This window comes from Tursiops truncatus, chromosome 10, assembly GCF_011762595.2.
Source record: "Tursiops truncatus isolate mTurTru1 chromosome 10, mTurTru1.mat.Y, whole genome shotgun sequence".
Classification (NCBI taxonomy): Eukaryota; Metazoa; Chordata; class Mammalia; order Artiodactyla; family Delphinidae; genus Tursiops; species Tursiops truncatus.
In genome coordinates, this window is record NC_047043.1 from 19,675,139 (window position 1) to 19,692,061 (window position 16,923).

General features: G+C 40.7%; 1 pseudogene; it reads right to left on the reverse strand.

The window, feature by feature from the left end:
- Window positions 1–3,899: 3,899 nt before the first annotated feature.
- Window positions 3,900–5,449, reverse strand: LOC109551477 (AP-3 complex subunit sigma-1 pseudogene; annotated as a pseudogene).
- Window positions 5,450–16,923: the final 11,474 nt, after the last annotated feature.

Below are 16,923 nucleotides of genomic sequence, written 5' to 3' on the forward strand. Positions count from 1 at the left end.
ATCTTTTCCTGGGCAAGTGATAAACAGTATGATACTTTCTTGTGATGCTGGGCAGCGGCCGGCGAGCCACGGCTCCCAGTCAGCCACTCAGGCACGAGGGTAAACAATTCTGTTTTTCACTTTCAGTACAGTATTCAATAAACAACATGAGATATCCAACACTTTATTATGAACTAGGCTTTGTGTTAGATGATTTTGCCCAACTGTAGGCTAATGTAAGTGTCTGAGCACGTTTAAGGTGGGCCAGGCTAAGCTATGAGGTTCTGTAAGTTGGGTGTATTAAATGCATTTTTGACTTACGATATGTTCAGCTTACGATGGGTTCATCAGGACGTAACACCATTGTAAGTGGAGGAAGACCAGTATCAAGGAAAGTCTAGTGGTCGAGAGATAAGCGGTTTTTCTTCAGCACCCATCACAGGAGTTGAATCTATGAGAAGGTAGGGTTCCCCTCACGTCCTTGATTTTCTTCTGAACGTCATTAGTAGTTTTGGACCTAATGCCATCCAACCCCAGATAGCAGGGTAAAACGGGGCAGTGACCTTTGTCTCAAGATTAGAATGTGGGTTTGCTTTCACCCTGCTTGTTCATGCAGCTCTTGCAAACTCCGACCTTCTAGGCTCTTCCTAGACCACTCATATCATGTCTCCTATTCCTGTCTCCTCATTCCTCGGCTGACTTCCTAAAATGCGACCTTTCTATCAGATCACCAGGACCTGCCCAGCCTCTTCAGCCATATATTAGCTCTTCCAGTACTTGACATCTTACCTTTGTATTAGTGTCTGCCAGGCCCCTCCTAGCTAACCACACTCCTTGTCCTGTCCTCACCAGACCAAGCCTGTCGTATGGCTGCTTACATTCCAGAGTGGCAGTTAGCTGGAAAGTCAAATGAGAACACTGCTCTGAAAACCAAGAGGGAGGTGTGTGTGTATGGGGGAAGTTGTCTATAATAGAATGGACAAACTTTTTTTCTAAAGGGCCAGTATATATGCTAGATTTTATCATCTCTGTCACAACTATTCAGCTCTGCCTTTGTAACAGAAAAGCAGCCATAGAGATATTGGTGTGTTCTAATAAAACTTTATTTACAGATGCTAAAAGTTGAATTTCATTTCATGGGTCATGAAATATTCTCCTTTTGGTCTTTTTTTCTTCAATTATTTAAAAGTGTAAAAACCAGGGCTTCCCTGGTGGCGCAGTGGTTGAGAGTCCACCTGCCGATGCAGGGGACACGGGTTCGTGCCCCGGTCCGAGAAGATCCCACATGCCGCGGAGCGGCTGGGCCCGTTAGCCATGGCCGCTGAGCCTGCGCGTCCGGAGCCTGTGCTCTGCGGCGGGAGAGGCCATATTGGTGAGAGGCCCGCGTACCGCAAAAAAAAAATAAAAGTGTAAAAACCAGTCTCAATTCATGGGCTTTAAAAATAAGAACAACAGGCCAGATGTGGCCCATGGGCTACTGTCTGCCAGCTGCCTGGTCTCTAAGACTAAATGCCAAGAACTGTGGCGGGACTGGACACAGGTTCTTTGGGTTAGTTAATTTAATAAGGCATGTGGTATCTTTAATGAGCTCTACAAAATTACTTATTAAAAGAGCTCTGTCTCCTGGGTTTTTAGATCTTACCAACTGCCCTGATTTCAGAAATATCTGAATATCAGAAAAAAATGGAAAAAGAAGATATATATGGACATCTGATTCCTTGCAGTTCTTTATTTTTCCTTCCAAATTAACCAGAAATGCAGGAGAAACTGGCAGACAATAACTTTCTTTTGTTCAGATGGTCTCATCCAACTTATTTTGGTCTCAAGAAAGACTATTTCTGGGTATTCTAATATCCCCCAAATTAGAGAACTGTTCGTAGTCTGATTGTGCTTTATAGGTTACTTGTTTAGAACTGATAGTCTGAGCTGAATTTTTAAACATAGATTTTACTTAGAAAAGTCCAAAATATTAATTAGCAAGCTTTTTATGTATAATTTTCATGATTGCAGTAATCATCTGGATAATATTGAGCAAGCCATTATCCTTATATCCTTACACCCATTGTTATAAATATTATGTGCTAGGCTTTTTAGAAAATCATAACCTTTTTCTTTTAGAATAATTTTATATTTACAGAAGAGTCACAAAGACTCTTTTTACTCTTTTATTTACAGGGAGTTCCCATATTACTCTCAGCCAGTTTCCACCAATGTTAACATTTTATGTTACTGTATTGCAGCTGCCAAAATAAGAAACCAACATTGGTATAATACACTACTATTAACTAAACTCTAGACTTTCTGTTTTCACTTGTGCTAGTCTTTTGACATAAAATCAGAGTAAGTTGTTTACAACTGGGCTACCATTTTGTAATAAAGCAGGCATAAAAATTAGTAATTATTTAGTCTCTAGTTAGATTAAAAGTAGATTACAATCATAGGATATGTCTTTTTAACTATTCTTTCTCCTCTCAAGTATTTTAGTAAATTCATAAGAAAGAAGTCACGTCAAGATTATTTTATTATTAAAAAATTCTGATTGGGGTCCTTTAGATATTTGAGAGTATTTAATATGTAATATGGAATGGAAAATAAAAAGGGCAACTGTTTTATTTTATTTTTAATTAACTAATTAATTTTATTTTTGGCTGTGTTGGGTCCTCGCTGCTGCGCTCGGGCTTTCCCTAGTTGCGGCCAGCGGGGTCTACCCCTCGTTGCGGTGCGCGGGCTTCTCATTGTCATGTCTTCTCTTGTTGCGGAGCACGGGCTCCAGGTGTGTAGGCCCCAGTAGCCGTGGCACGTGGGCCCAGCAGTTGTGGCTCGCGGGCTCTAGAGCGTAGGCTCAGTAGTTGTGGTGCACGGGCCCAGTTGCTCCGCAGCATGCGGGATCCTCCCAGACCAGGGCTCGAACCTGTGTCCCCTGCATTGGCAGGTGGACTCTCAACCACTGCACCACCAGGGAAGTCCCTGTTTTATTTTTAAAAGCCAACAAAGTCTAAAACCAGTGCATTTGTGACTTCCTAATAACATCATCTGTTTTACTTCTGTTAAATCTGTAGCTGCTACAGTTTTACCATATTTGGTAAATAAAAGAAAACTAAAAAGGAAACTATCTTGCTTTAAACTAGTTCCTTTTTTTAAAACTTTTTTTTCCAATAGTAAAATATATGCTTATTAATGCCCATCTTACACACTAATTTATCTTCTGCATTTTGTTGATTTAAACATCCAGTTTTCTTATTCTATTTAAACACACACCCACACACACACACCCCCCTTACTAAAGGACTGAGCTTGCCTCCTTCCTTGTTCTTTACCTGACACATCAGCACTGTGTACTGGTTCTTTTTCTCTCCTAATCTCAAGGTCCACTTTACCTCAGTTTAGGCTTAATTCTCAGCAGAGGTGTTGTCTCCTTAATAGCAATGAACTCCTGAATGGAAGATTTACCTATCATTCAGGTAGCACAGGGACTTGCTTTTCTCTTTTGTTTATGGATTAGCAATCCATTCCCTAATACTTAAAGGATTAGATGCAGTCCTTTCAAGCAAAATAGATCGATTAACCCTGTGAAGCACTAAGACCTGTATATTTGGGGTTACCATGTATACTGTGTCAGTGGGGTTTGCAATTGTCCACTTTATGTGTGGAGATGGGGGAGATGGGTCTTTACCATGGATAGATGGCATCCCACAACTTTATAATTGAGAAAGATGATAGTCTGCCTTATTTGCCATCAAATCTTTTCCCTAAGCCTCTAACATGCAAAATCATTTTTGCTTTTTACCTACATTCCTTCCTCTGAATAGCTTCGGGGTATGGTTTTTCAGTCAACACCCAAAGGCCAGAACATTCTCTTGAGTTCTCCCACACAAAGCAGATTTTCTCCATCTTCTTACTGATGCCTGATATTCCTTTAATAAGCGACAAAATGTTTTAGTGCTTAATTGAAGACAAAGGATGGAGCTGGAGTCATTTAGAATGCCTGGTTCAAGGGGCAAGCAGCAAGCAGAATTGGTGAAGGGTTCTGAGCAGGGACAATGAAAAGCTCAGGAGGAAAGGGAAGAAATAGAAGGAGCAAAAGTGTCACGAAGAATTGCAAATTGTTCGGTTAAAAAAAGCTATATGCAGAGAGATCAAAAACATGGCTGTTAAATCTGGGTAGAGGGTATACAGGCTTTCACAGTACTAGTCTTTCCATTTTCATGTATAGTTGAAATTTTTCAAAATAAAAAAAGCGTGAGAAATCTGTGGACAGGCAATACACGTGTGTTTGAAAATTTTCTTTCAAAAATATTGGGAGGTATTCAAATACAATGTGAACATAAAATTACAACTGCAAAGTTTTGATTAAATGTTCATAGTCATACCTAATGGAATGCAGATCATACTGAGATATGGACTTACTGAATTGTTCACTTGAATTATTTTTCCAGGTACTTTGGCATTTATTTTAACTAAGGGAAAAAGGGTACAATGTCTTCATGCAATACATATTTGGTTCTTTAAATAACAATTGTGACAAATAGCAGACAGAATTAAGGAATGCTGATGATACCCATTCAATGATGGGTATCATCAGCATTCAATGATACCCATTCAAACGCCAAGGTTTTGGGTTTTGATAGTTAAAGAAATGTTTCAAACACTTTTTGAAATATTGAATACTACAGTAGCCAATACTAGAACATGCCTTTGGTGGGCATAGAAATGCAGTTTAGAAAAGGAAAAAAAAAATCATACAGGAACTACTCGATTTCTTTAAAATCACAGAGCAAGGAAAGCAACATTGAACTCCACATACTAATTTTGTACAACTTGTATATAGTACCTTGGCTTCAATCCAAGAGCAAAAGCTAAGACTCTCCCCTATTTTGGGTGAACAAGTGAATGGTAAACTTAGATGACTTTTCCCTCTGGATTTTACCTGGGAGTAACCTTTTAAATTTTTTATCTGAAAGAAGGCAGGTTTGGCACATTTATACTTATATCACCACCATTGACATTTCTTGGATCACAGGAAGATTCTTTTTTTTTTTTACATCTGATACATACAGTACAGCTTGGAGCTCCTGCTATGCGAGTCTCAGAGATCTTCAGCTTATTTTGTGCATCAATTTATGTAATAATCTCATTCATATTGGTCTCTAGTATCATTACTCCCATCACCATTTCTATTCCTGTCTACATGGAAAATTAAAACCAGTTCACAGACACTTTCAAAAACACTTATCTAATGTTCCAAAATACTTGAATTAGATCTAAAATGCCAAGTTCACTCTCTGAAGAATCCACATGGAAGACAAAATACAATGTTATATAATGTCTACATGTCAGTTTGTCATTAGATCCTACAATTAATAATCCTCCTTCTAGGAAATTACATTTTCATCTCTCTTAGGTACCAAATGGAAAGTCTCCTGATGATTTGCTGTTGCGTATCTTTACCATAGGGCTGGTAGAACTTGGAAAGTTCCCACGTGTATGATTAGGCCACTCAAGCTGGCTGTTCTCTCGCTCTCTGTACATTACCTGCTCCACCGGCGCCTGCTTCACCTACACCCTACTCACATGACTGACCTTCCTACATACTTGCACCAGCGCCAGCTAGTCACTGTTCTTATCTTAGATCAGAACATCTACACCTTGATAGTTTATCAAAGGGGCAATGAGAGGTATGTCCCTCTGCTATTTCCCCGGTAACTGGTAAGCCAACCCTAAGTCAATTCCCCCTGTAACTGGTAACCTCTCTCTTCCCCCGGGAACGAAGACTACTGCCATGTCCTGCCCATCGTCCGCCACACACAGTTGGGGTGTCATTCCAGCACCGTGTGAGATCCCTCTACCCATTAACCACAGATGTCTCTGTCGCTGACTCTCGGCTCCTTCTCAAGGATGGGCAAGTACAGGGCTTGTAGGCCTGCAGGGTGCAGCCCAGCACCATGGGTGCTGAAAATGAGGATCGCCTTTATCTCGCCTGGGCTGAGCAGGGCTGGTCCGGCGGATGCTGAGAGCCAGGGGCTGAGGCAGGCTAGAGAGCCTCTCCTGGGGACTGTGCTGGCCATTCTTTCCCCTATTTGAATTTCTTAGTTACCTTTTGTTTGTTATTGCTATGGGCTTTTCTTGTTTGTTTACTTTTTTTTTGCCTCACCACACAGCTTGCATTTTAGTTCCTGGACCAGGGATCGAACCCCAGCCCCCAGCAGTGAAAGTGCAGAGTCCTAACCACTGGACCACCAGGGCATTCCCATTTGTTTACTTCTTATTTTGAACATTTTCATACAAATAGGAGTGGGGATAATAAATGGGTATAGAATGGAAAAAAGTGGATATAATGAAACACCACCTACTTTCAACAGTTATCAACATTTTCCCAGTCTTGGTCCATGTATTCCTCACACTCTATTTTTTATTTATCTGGAGTAGTTTAAAGTAAATCTAGATATCTGTGGGGGGAGGGGGGCGGGGAGGTGGGAGGGAGGTCCAAGAGGGAGGGGATATAGGTATACATATAGCTGATCCACTTCACTATACAGCAGAAACTAACACAATATTCTGGAGCAATTATACTCCAATAAAAATAAATAAAAATTTTAAAAAATCTAGATAGATATCATATCATCTCACGTATAAGTGTTTTGAGGATATCTCTAAAGATAAGCCCTTTTTTTTTTTTTTTTTTTTTTTTTTTGCAGTACGCACGCGCAGGCTCAGCGGCCATGGCTCACGGGCCCAGCCACTCTGCGGCATGTGGGATCTTCCTGGACCGGGGCACGAACCCGCGTCCCCTGCATCGGCAGGCGGACTCTCAACCACTGCGCCACCGGGGAAGCCCAAGATAAGGACTTTTTATTTTTAACCTACCAACAGTGTCATCATCACACCCAACAGAATTTATAACGATTCCTTACAGCATATAATATTTTAAAGTATTAGAGTCTCCAATAACTCTTAAAATAATTTTGGTTGACTTTTGTGATATTCTTAATTGGACTTCTGAAAACTTAACTAATACAATATTGAGGAAATATTTATCTTCCTATACACTGAATGTTTGTAGCCCCCCCCCCCCAAATTCATATGTTGAAACCTAACCCCCAACAGGATGATATTTGGAGGTGGGGGCCTTTGGGAGGTGATTAAGTCATGAAGGTGGAGCCCTCATTAATGGGATTAGTGCCCTTATAAAAGAAATTTAAAAAAAAAGAGACCCTAGAGGTTAATATCCAAAATATATAAACATCTCATATAACTAAAGTTAAAAAAAAACAAAACAAAAACCAATTAAAAAATGGGCAGAAGACCTGAACAGACATTTCTCTAAAGAAGAAATACAGATGGCCAACAGGCACATGAAAAGAAGCTCAATCTCACTAATCATCAGAGAAATGCAAATCAAATCCACAATTTGATATCAACTCACACCTGTCAGAATGACTACCATCAAAAAGACCAAAAATAACAAATGTTGGCGAGGATGTGGAGAAAAGGGAACCCTTGTACACTGTTGGTAAGAATGTATATTGGTACAGCAAGTATGGAAAACAGTATGGAGGTTCCTCAAAGAGATAAAAATAGAACTACCATATCACTCAGTAATTCCACTCTTGGGTATTTATCCAAAAAAAACAAAAATACTAAGTCAAAAAGATACATGCACTCCAACGTTAACAGCAGCATCATTTACAATTGCCAAGATATGGAAGCAAACTAAGTGTCCATGAACAGATGAATGGATAAAGAAGAAGTGGTATATATACATAATGGAATACTACTTAGCCATAAAAAAGAATGAAATGTTGTCATTTGCAGCAATATGGATGAATTTGGAGGGCATTATACTAAGTGAAATAAGTCAGAGTAAGACAAATACTGTACGATACCACTTATATGTGGAATTTAAAAAATAAACTAACTAGTGAATACAACAAAATAGAAACAGACTCACAGATACAGAGAACAAATGAGTGGTTACCAGTGAGGAGATGAAAGGGGGGGAGGGGCAAGATAGAGGTAAGGGATTAAGAGGTACAAACTACTATGTATAAAATAAATAAGCTACAAGGATATATAATACAACAGAGGGAGTATAGCCAAAAGTTTATAATAACTATAAATGGAGTATAACCTTTAAAAATTGTGAATCACTATGTTGTACACCTGAAACTTACCTAATATTGTACATCAACTATACCTCATTTTTTTTAAAAAGAGAGAGAGAGAGAGAGACCCTAGAGGGCTCCCTCGCCCCTTCTACCAGGTGAAGACACACATGAACCGGGAAGCTGGTTCTCACCAGATACAGAATCCGCCAGCTGACTGGGCTTGATCTTGGGCTTCCCAGCCTCCACAACTGTAGGAAATACATTTCTATTGTTTATAAGCCACCCAGTCTGTGGTATTTTGTTATAGCAGCCTGAAGGGACTGAGATCATACTTATGCAATGGCCTTTAAGAAACAGAAGCTCAACAGGAAAAACTATCTGTGATGAAAGATAAATAACAACATCGGTGCCCAGAAAAAATAAAGAAATAAGGGTGAATGCTAAGTAAAAGCTCAAAAAACGTTTGGCATGACAGGATTGCCAAAAGTGTGGGAAAACAAGTATTCTCAATTTATTAGAGAGAGTGTAAATTGGCTAGTGTAACAGTCAGATGGCATGTTAAGAGGTAACTGAAGGAAGATTAACGAAAAGATTATTTATAGAGATGTGAGGGTTGAGGGAACGTATCAGGGTTGGCGAAGCACCCAAGGACAGGCAGCTGCAGGAAGTGGTTGCCACCAGGCCTGAACCGGCAAGAGGAGGGAGCTTTTACTGGAGCGTGGAGGGAGCGGTAGCCACCGCGGAGGAGTTGCCAAACAGGCTTCTGGAAAAGGAATGCAGCCACTGCCTAACAAGCCCGGAGCTCCTTTCTCCTGCCCTTCCATCTGGCGCTAGTGTTTCTCACAGGGAACCTGATTGGAAGTTGGTGGGCAAAGACACTGCTGATAAGAGTCTTCATGGAGGTAAGCCTCCTGGGGTACCAAGCAGAGTGGTGAAAGGCAGTGTATGTTTAGAGGAGAAAGAGACTATCCAACACAGAAACAAGTTGACGTTATCTATCAATTTTAAATAAACACCCTTGGATCTAGCCATTCAACTTCTAAGAATTCACCCTACAGAGAAACTCAAATGTAAATAAAGTTGGAAACTAAAAAATAGCAGCATTGTCTATTTGTTGAGAGCTTACTATGCACTAAGGCGCTTTACGTTTAATCCTTACAAGAACCCCATGAGTTTGGCACTATTATTATCACCATTTTACACTTGAGGAAATTAAGGCTGGTGAAGCTAAGACATGGTCACAGAGTAAATAAGTGACAGCACTGGGATTTAAACCCAGTCCATCTGACTCCAGCGTCTGAGCTATAAGAGAAGCCACAGCAGCATTGTTTGTAAAAGCAGAAGACTGCATACAAACATAAATGACCCTGATCTGGGGACAGGGTAAACAAATTATGGTACCTCACACAATGGAATACTATGAAGCTTAAAAAAGAACGGAGTAAATCAATGTGTGCTGATATGAGAGTCTCCAAGATACACAGTATATATGAGGGAAAAAGCAAGCTACAGAACATAGTAGTCTTATGTATCCATTTGTACATAATAATGAAAGGTACACAAGAAACTCTGAGCAATGGTTTATCTCTGGGGAGAAGGTCTGGTAATCAAGGAAGAATTTTTCAGTGTATATCTATTTTTTCTATAAATTTATTTATTTTATTTATTTTTTGGCTGCATTGGGTCTTCGTTGCTGCGCACGGGCTTTCTCTAGCTGCAGTGAGCAGGGGCTACTCTTCATTGTGGTGCACGGGCTTCTCTTTGCAGTGGCTTGTCTTGTTGTAGAGCACAGGCTCTAGGCACACAGGCTTCAGTAGTTGTGGCACGTGGGCTCAGTAGTTGTGGCTCGCAGGCTCCAGAGCACAGGCTCAGTAGTTGTGGCACACAGGCTTAGTTGCTCCATGGCATGTGGGATCCTCCTGGACCAGGGCTTGAACCCGTGTCCCCTACATTGGCAGGCGGACTCTCAACCACTGCGCCACCAGGGAAGCCCCCAGTGTATATCTTTCAGTCCTGTTTTAATATATATATTTTAAAATTTATTTATTTATTTTTGGCCGCATTGGGTCTTTGTTGCTGCGCACAGGCTTTTCTCTAGTTATGACGAGAGGGAGCTACTCTTTGTTGAGGTGCGCGGGCTTCTTGTTGCAGTGGCTTCTCTTGTTGCAGAGCACGGGCTCCAGGCGCACAGGCTTCAGTAGCTGTGGCACACAGGCTCAGTACTTGTAGCTCGCAGGGTCTAGAGCGCAGGCCCAGTAGTTGTGGCACACGGGCTTAGTTGCTCTGCAGCATGTGGGATCCTCCTGGACCAGGGCTCAAACCCATGTCCCCCGCACTGGCAGGCAGATTCCCAACCACTGCACCACCAGGGAAGTCCTAGTCCTATTTTAATATTTAATATTTATTTTTCAATAAATACATGCAATTAAATAAAAGCCACACACAAATACATGCAAACAAAGTTTGTAAAGTGCCCAGAACAGAATAACAGCTAACATGTATAGAGCGCTACCCTGTTTTACATGTATTATCTTTCAGTATTCAAAAGAACCCTATTAAGTGTGCTTTATTCTTACCCTCATTTTTTAAATGGAGGATCAAGGACACAAAGAGATTAAATAATTTGTCCAAGGTCACCCAATGTAGCAGAGCTAGTACTTGAACACTGACAGTCTAGTTCCAGAGCCAGTGCTCCTAACTCCCTCTCAATAAATGATTATTGTGTTTCTGATAATTTGGCCGAAAGCAATATGCGCTTTTTCAACAGCTAGAGTGTAGAGATGGTTCACTTTAACCCATAAACAATCAAACCTTCTACATCTTTATTTGTTTTGTGTTGTTTTATGAGTTGTTACCAAGCCTGGTCTCCTCCTTCCTATATTTGCACAATTTTTTTTTAACCTAAAAACATCTCTTTACATTTTTTCTAGATAAAATGTCAACCTGTTGATTTGGGATTGAGATTCCAGCTGTGAAGATAGTTGGGAATCTTTAGCTAAGCCATTGTGTTAACTATCCCTTCTAGTTAGGGATAATCGTTAAACCTTGTAAGCACACTTTCTGTGCCAACGTGTAAATTACTGACATTAAAGAGAATACCACAGGCGCAAAATGAAATCACTTGTGTTAAAGCCCATGATACCGAAGAGGTAATTTGTCTGGGGCCTCTCCATTCCCCCACTTCGCCCCAGAGGAAAGAAAGGTAGTCTGCATGATAAAGATGCTTGCTTACCACAGCCCACTCCCCACCCAACCCTAAGAAGAAGTCCTTGTCCCAAAGGACCCATTCTTTTCTTTTGCTAATGACTTTCTTGTTCCACTATCCTTTCTATAAAAGCCTTCTATTTTGTACCACTCCTCCAAGAGCGATTCTACTTGCTAAATGGGATGCTGCTGGATTCATGAATCGCTTAATAAAGGCTATTAGATCTTCAAATGTTTTGGTTGAATTTTATTTTTTAACACTGAGAAAGGTGCCAAATAAGACAGTGATGGGTAAACCCTTGTAAAGATGCCACCCAGACAAGTTGACTCTGATATATTAACTCATCAACACTGTTTGGAAGGTTCAAACTGCTGATTCGTCTGTCAACATTTCTTCATCTTGTTCCCAAGGACAATATGATAGATTCTGCTCATCATTTTGCTGTAATTTCTGTTTTATTCAATCAATCTGCCACCACAACTGTACCCCACCATGCCCCCTTTTAAAAATAGACTGGATTGAAAAGATCTGTTTACAGACACATAATAGGACTTCTATCATCATTTCATTCTTACATAAGTCTTTGCAAACTATTTGTATAGTGGTGTTTATTCATGATTTTACCAAAAATTTAAATTTCAAATTTAGTGAAATTGAGCGGTGGGGGGGGGGGGGGATGTGTTGGAGGGCCCTCCTCGGTACCAAAGCCTTTTCATGTTCCCGTTTCTTATTTGTAGGAAAAAAAGCCTTCAGCTACACCTTCTCTGAGTTCCAAAGGGCAGATTCAAGCAGTTACTAAGTAAGGGAATGCAGGAACAAAGGAAAAGCAGTGAAGAAACAATAATGCAGTGATAAAACAGAGTCCTAGTTCCTCCTCAAGGGACATACATAACAATCTGACCCACATCTTTGAGTTGTTCTACAGGAACTAAGGCCCCCACCTAGGGAGAGGATGGTTAACTACTTACTGAGATCCCAGACTGGTTGGAACCAGAAGGCTGATGATTGAGATTCCTGGAGCACCACCCTGTCACCTTACCATCAACCAATCAGAAGAAAGTCATACACCCTGCAGCCAGCACCCCAAATGTTGCCTTTAAAAACTTCCCTGAAAACCATCAAAGAGTTTGGGTCTTCTGAGCACAGCCACCCGTTCTCCTTCCTTGGCCCTGCAATAAACCATTCTCTGCTCCAAACTCCAACCTTTCTCTGCTCCAAACTCCGACATTTTGGTTTGTTTGGCCTCACTGTGTATTGGGCACATGAACTTGGGTTTGACATTACCAGTCCCTAGTTTGAGAATTAAATTTTTTCCTCTTTTTGTGAAAATTTGAGATTTTTCCCCCAGTTTTTTTTGTTTCTCCGTACGCGTCCTACGATTCCTCAAAGAGTAATTACAGTGACTCAGCACACATGTACCAATTCCTACAGTATCCCAGGAATGCATTTTGTCTAGTTCCAGACACTTAAATTCATTTAAAACATCTGTATTATTATCTGATGCTCTTACACACTCTTTTATTGTTTCCATTTTTTTCTTTGTTAAAACTTTGCAGATTACTAAACCTAGCTTTACAGAAAAGAAGAAGAAAAACAATTGGCTATTTTCCTTGCTTATTGTTATCTCAGCATTTATGCTTACTCCATAAAAGCAGCAAAGAATACTGCTTTTTCTGTTTCTTTTTCAATTCAAATGTACTTTTAAAAGCCCTTTCCCTCAGGATGGGGTGAGGGGACTGGAGAAGGTCCTTTTCTCACCTCCAACTTTGTTCGCCTCCTAGAGGAGGCTGCTACTGATCTGGAGTCATAAACAGTGAACAGGATGCTTCTGCCAGAGGGAGGGGTCATTAGAGTTGGCTTTTCTCTCTAGCTTAGTTGGTGCCTTCAGTCATTTGCTCTTTTTCTCGCTTCTATTTACATAAACCCTCAGGCATTCTCAGTTCCTGCCTGGAAGAAAGATTTCTGTCCTGAGCCTCAATTGTGTCCTGCAGCTGAGTTTACCGGACAGCCCTGCAGAGACAGTTATAGGAACCCACTAAGAATGAAGGGGCACCTGGTGTAGTATCCTATATGCTGTGTCTTGCATGGCTCCCTGGAGAACCTTGAAGCTGAGATGGCTTGGCCGAGGCAGGGTTAGATCAGTCTTACGTCCTCAGCCCAGGGCCTGCTTCCTAAATGTGTACCTGAGCAGTCACTCAGAAGGGCCCTTTGCTCGGTTTACTGCTCTGCTGTCGCCACCTTAAAACTACTCATAATTTTTTAACAAGGGGACTTGCACTTTCATTTTGTACTGGGTCCCCCAAATACGCAGCTGGTCCTGACCCAGGCTAATCACTACCTGCACTCAATCCCACCACAACTTCTAACAAAAACCTTCAGCTTCTTAAGGGGGAGTATATAACTTTCAGTTTGTTCTAGGTTTTAGCTTTTCAAACACTGTTCATGTAGGCTTTTGCTAACGTTGCATTCATTTTGAGGAATGTACTCTGTCTTTCTTCTTTTGTATAAATCTTTAAAAATGCTGAACTCCTAGGAAAACTCTTTGTACTCACAATGGTTCCTCAGATGGCTCTCTTCTCTCTTCATTCTCACTGAGATTGTTCACAATTTAGACTGGAGCCTATGTTTCTACTTTTCTTAACACTTTTGGAGTCCTAAATCATGGGGTATATTTTCTTCTTTTCACTGAATTGTTTTTCAGTGCATTTTCCAAAAATCTGTTTCATATCTAACCTATAAATTCCCCAAAGAAATAAAGATGTATTGAGCAAATCAATGATACAAATAAGGCATCATATAACTTCCCCTAATTCTCCTTTCACTTGAGGGCACCTGCCTTAGCTCTTTTCAAAGCCTATTTAATCGTACCTTGCTTGCCCACTTGTCCCTTTTCTTTTTCACTCATGTCGATGAAAAATTAATCAGTCGATCCAAAAAAGAAATGGGAAATTTTATGCTAGCCAAATTTGAGGATTATCACCTGGGAAGAGCATCTCAGAAAGCTCTGAGAACTGTTCTACCTGTTAGAAGCCGAGGCACAGTTATATAAGTTTTTTGAGACAGAGGGCTGTACATCAAATGACATATTATTGACAGTTTACATAATCCAGATCTAAGCGGCATCAGTGTGGGTCATGTGACCTCTTACAAGCCCAAGAAAGAATGCTGTCTTTTAAGGAGTATCTTGTTGATACTGGGAGAATGTTGCCCTTTACGGTTGAGCAATGGGGGAGGTTTGGTTGATGCATAATGCAGATACACAATGCACACTGAGGGGAGAGAGGAGGCCAAAGGGCAGAGATGTTTTTGCTTAAATTTCTCGTCTTGCAATAAAAATATAACTTCTCTTTCACACAGGTAGAAAGAAAATGAGTCTTTCACACACCCCTTTCAAAATGATTTACCAAGTCTCTTGCAAGAAAATAGCCTTAGAACAGTAGAAGTAACTTCATTATCTCTAACAGATTGCTTGTGATTTCTTTTCAGTTCAAGAATGTGTCAACTATGTAGAGCAAAGTTCACCAAACTATGGTCCTCAGGCCAATTTGGGCCCATGGCCTATTTTTGTCCTTCCTGAGAGCTATGAATTGTTTTTATGTTTTTTAAGGGTTGTAAAAACAAACACTATGCAATAGGGAAAGCCTAAAATATTTACTATCTGGCCCTTCACAGAAAAAAAGTTTCCCAGCCCTCGGTTTACAGAACAGTAACAATCTGCCTTCCCTCCCCACTGAGGTCGTAACAGAAAAAATGACTCCGAGCTTTAGCAAAAGGAACTTGTGGTCTTCAACCTCCTCTGGGTCCTTCATCCGGTATTTCCTTTCAGTTCTGTCTCACTCTTCACAGCAGCTATTTCAAACTATTTCTCCTGTGCTGAAGAGCACTCTCCTGAGCTCTGTACTCTAAGGGCAAAGCCCTTAGACCTTTCTGAGGAAAGTAGCCCCAGGCAAAGCATTTTCCTCCATTTGCCGAGAAGCCAATGCTGCTGCCCGGCCAGGAGTCAAAAGTAGCCGGGGGAAAGGCAGAGCCTCCTCTTCCTCCCCCGTCCCCCTCCTCCGAGAGGGTACAGTGGAACTCTTCCTAACAGGGATGCCCATTACAGTGAATACTGGCACACCCACCCAATCAAACGCTCTCTTAGTGAGGACAAATGCTTATGTGAACTCAGATTATCCATCCAGTTATCTGAGGCCTGCTGTTCACCCCGGTTTTAGAAGTCCTGGGACCCAGAGTGACTGGTCAGCTGCTGAGGTGGTCTCCTACGCTATTTCTGGATCCTGCCCCTTCGTGCAACATAATCCCACCTCCTTCGGTGCCTCTTCCAATCTGTGCGAGCCTTAATAGTGCACTTTCTGCTACAATCACCACCCGCGTCAGCTTCCCCTTATCTCACAGATGGCATTGCTCCTACCACCTTGCTAAGCCTCCTTTGGCTTTCCTTCTACCACAAGGGCAGAATCTCAGTGGCCTACCAAGGGGGAGGGGGAGGTGCCGTTGCCCAGGTGCAGGCCATGAAGGATGTGTTGTCTGTAGCTATTTAAAAACAAAACCGCTTGGTTGGTCTGCTTTTAACCATCCCCAAACATTGGCAATGCTAAACAATGTCAGATAAAATACTCCTTGCTGGAAAAACTCTTTTGCTAGTCAGTTCTAAACAATTAACGCACTTATTGTTGAGTTTGCATAATATATGTGTAAGCTTGAAATGAACACATTTTTATTACTCCTTCTTTAATAAACATTATATTCTAGCTGGAAAGTAGTTCAGAGAACTCCCAGCCACAGAGTGGGCATCCAATACACCCAGCCTCAGCCACAGACAGTTGCTTTGGAGAGTCCTGTTTCTAGTGGAATCATTGAAGTTCCCTTTAGGTACAGTTCCTGTCTCTAGTCCGTGGGGTATTACAGTTTTGCTTCTAAACACTAGATTCAGAATAAATGATGGCACGTTGATTGTAGAGGTGGAGAAACAGAACTTGAGTTACTTCAATTCTGTCATTGTATATTTGACCATTTGGGATTTTTATGTGTTTAAAACATAAGACAATGAACAGTGCAAACTGAAAAGTGTGGTATTTTTGTTTGGTAAGTACGAATTTTAGTTCATACTTGAAATATTTTACTGCACTTGAGTAAACTCTTTAAAACTGACATTTCTTCTTTTAAAATTAATTGTTTAAAACTGGAGAATGACTAAAGAACATATCCACATCAGTGGTACAATTCAGTATTCTTCCTAAATTGTACTTTTGCATGTAATACAAAAGTATTAATGCATTACTTTTCCCTCTTTGTACTGTAATTTTTTTAATTAAAATTTTTTTACTCACATATGTACAAAGTTCAATAAGAGAAAATTTTTACTTTCTGCATTTACTTTCTGGCCATTTAATTATTTGTTTCATTTCATGGTTCCTGAAAATAATGTGTTAAAAATGACCCACTCTAAAATGTAAATCAAAACTACAATGAGCTGTCACCTCACACGGATCAGAACGGCCATCACCAAAAAGTCTACAAATAATAAACACTGGAGAGGGTGTGGAGAAAAGGGAACCCTCCTGCACTGTTAGTGGGAATGTAAATTGGTGCAGCCACTATGGAGAACAGTATGGAGGTTCCTTAAAAAACTAA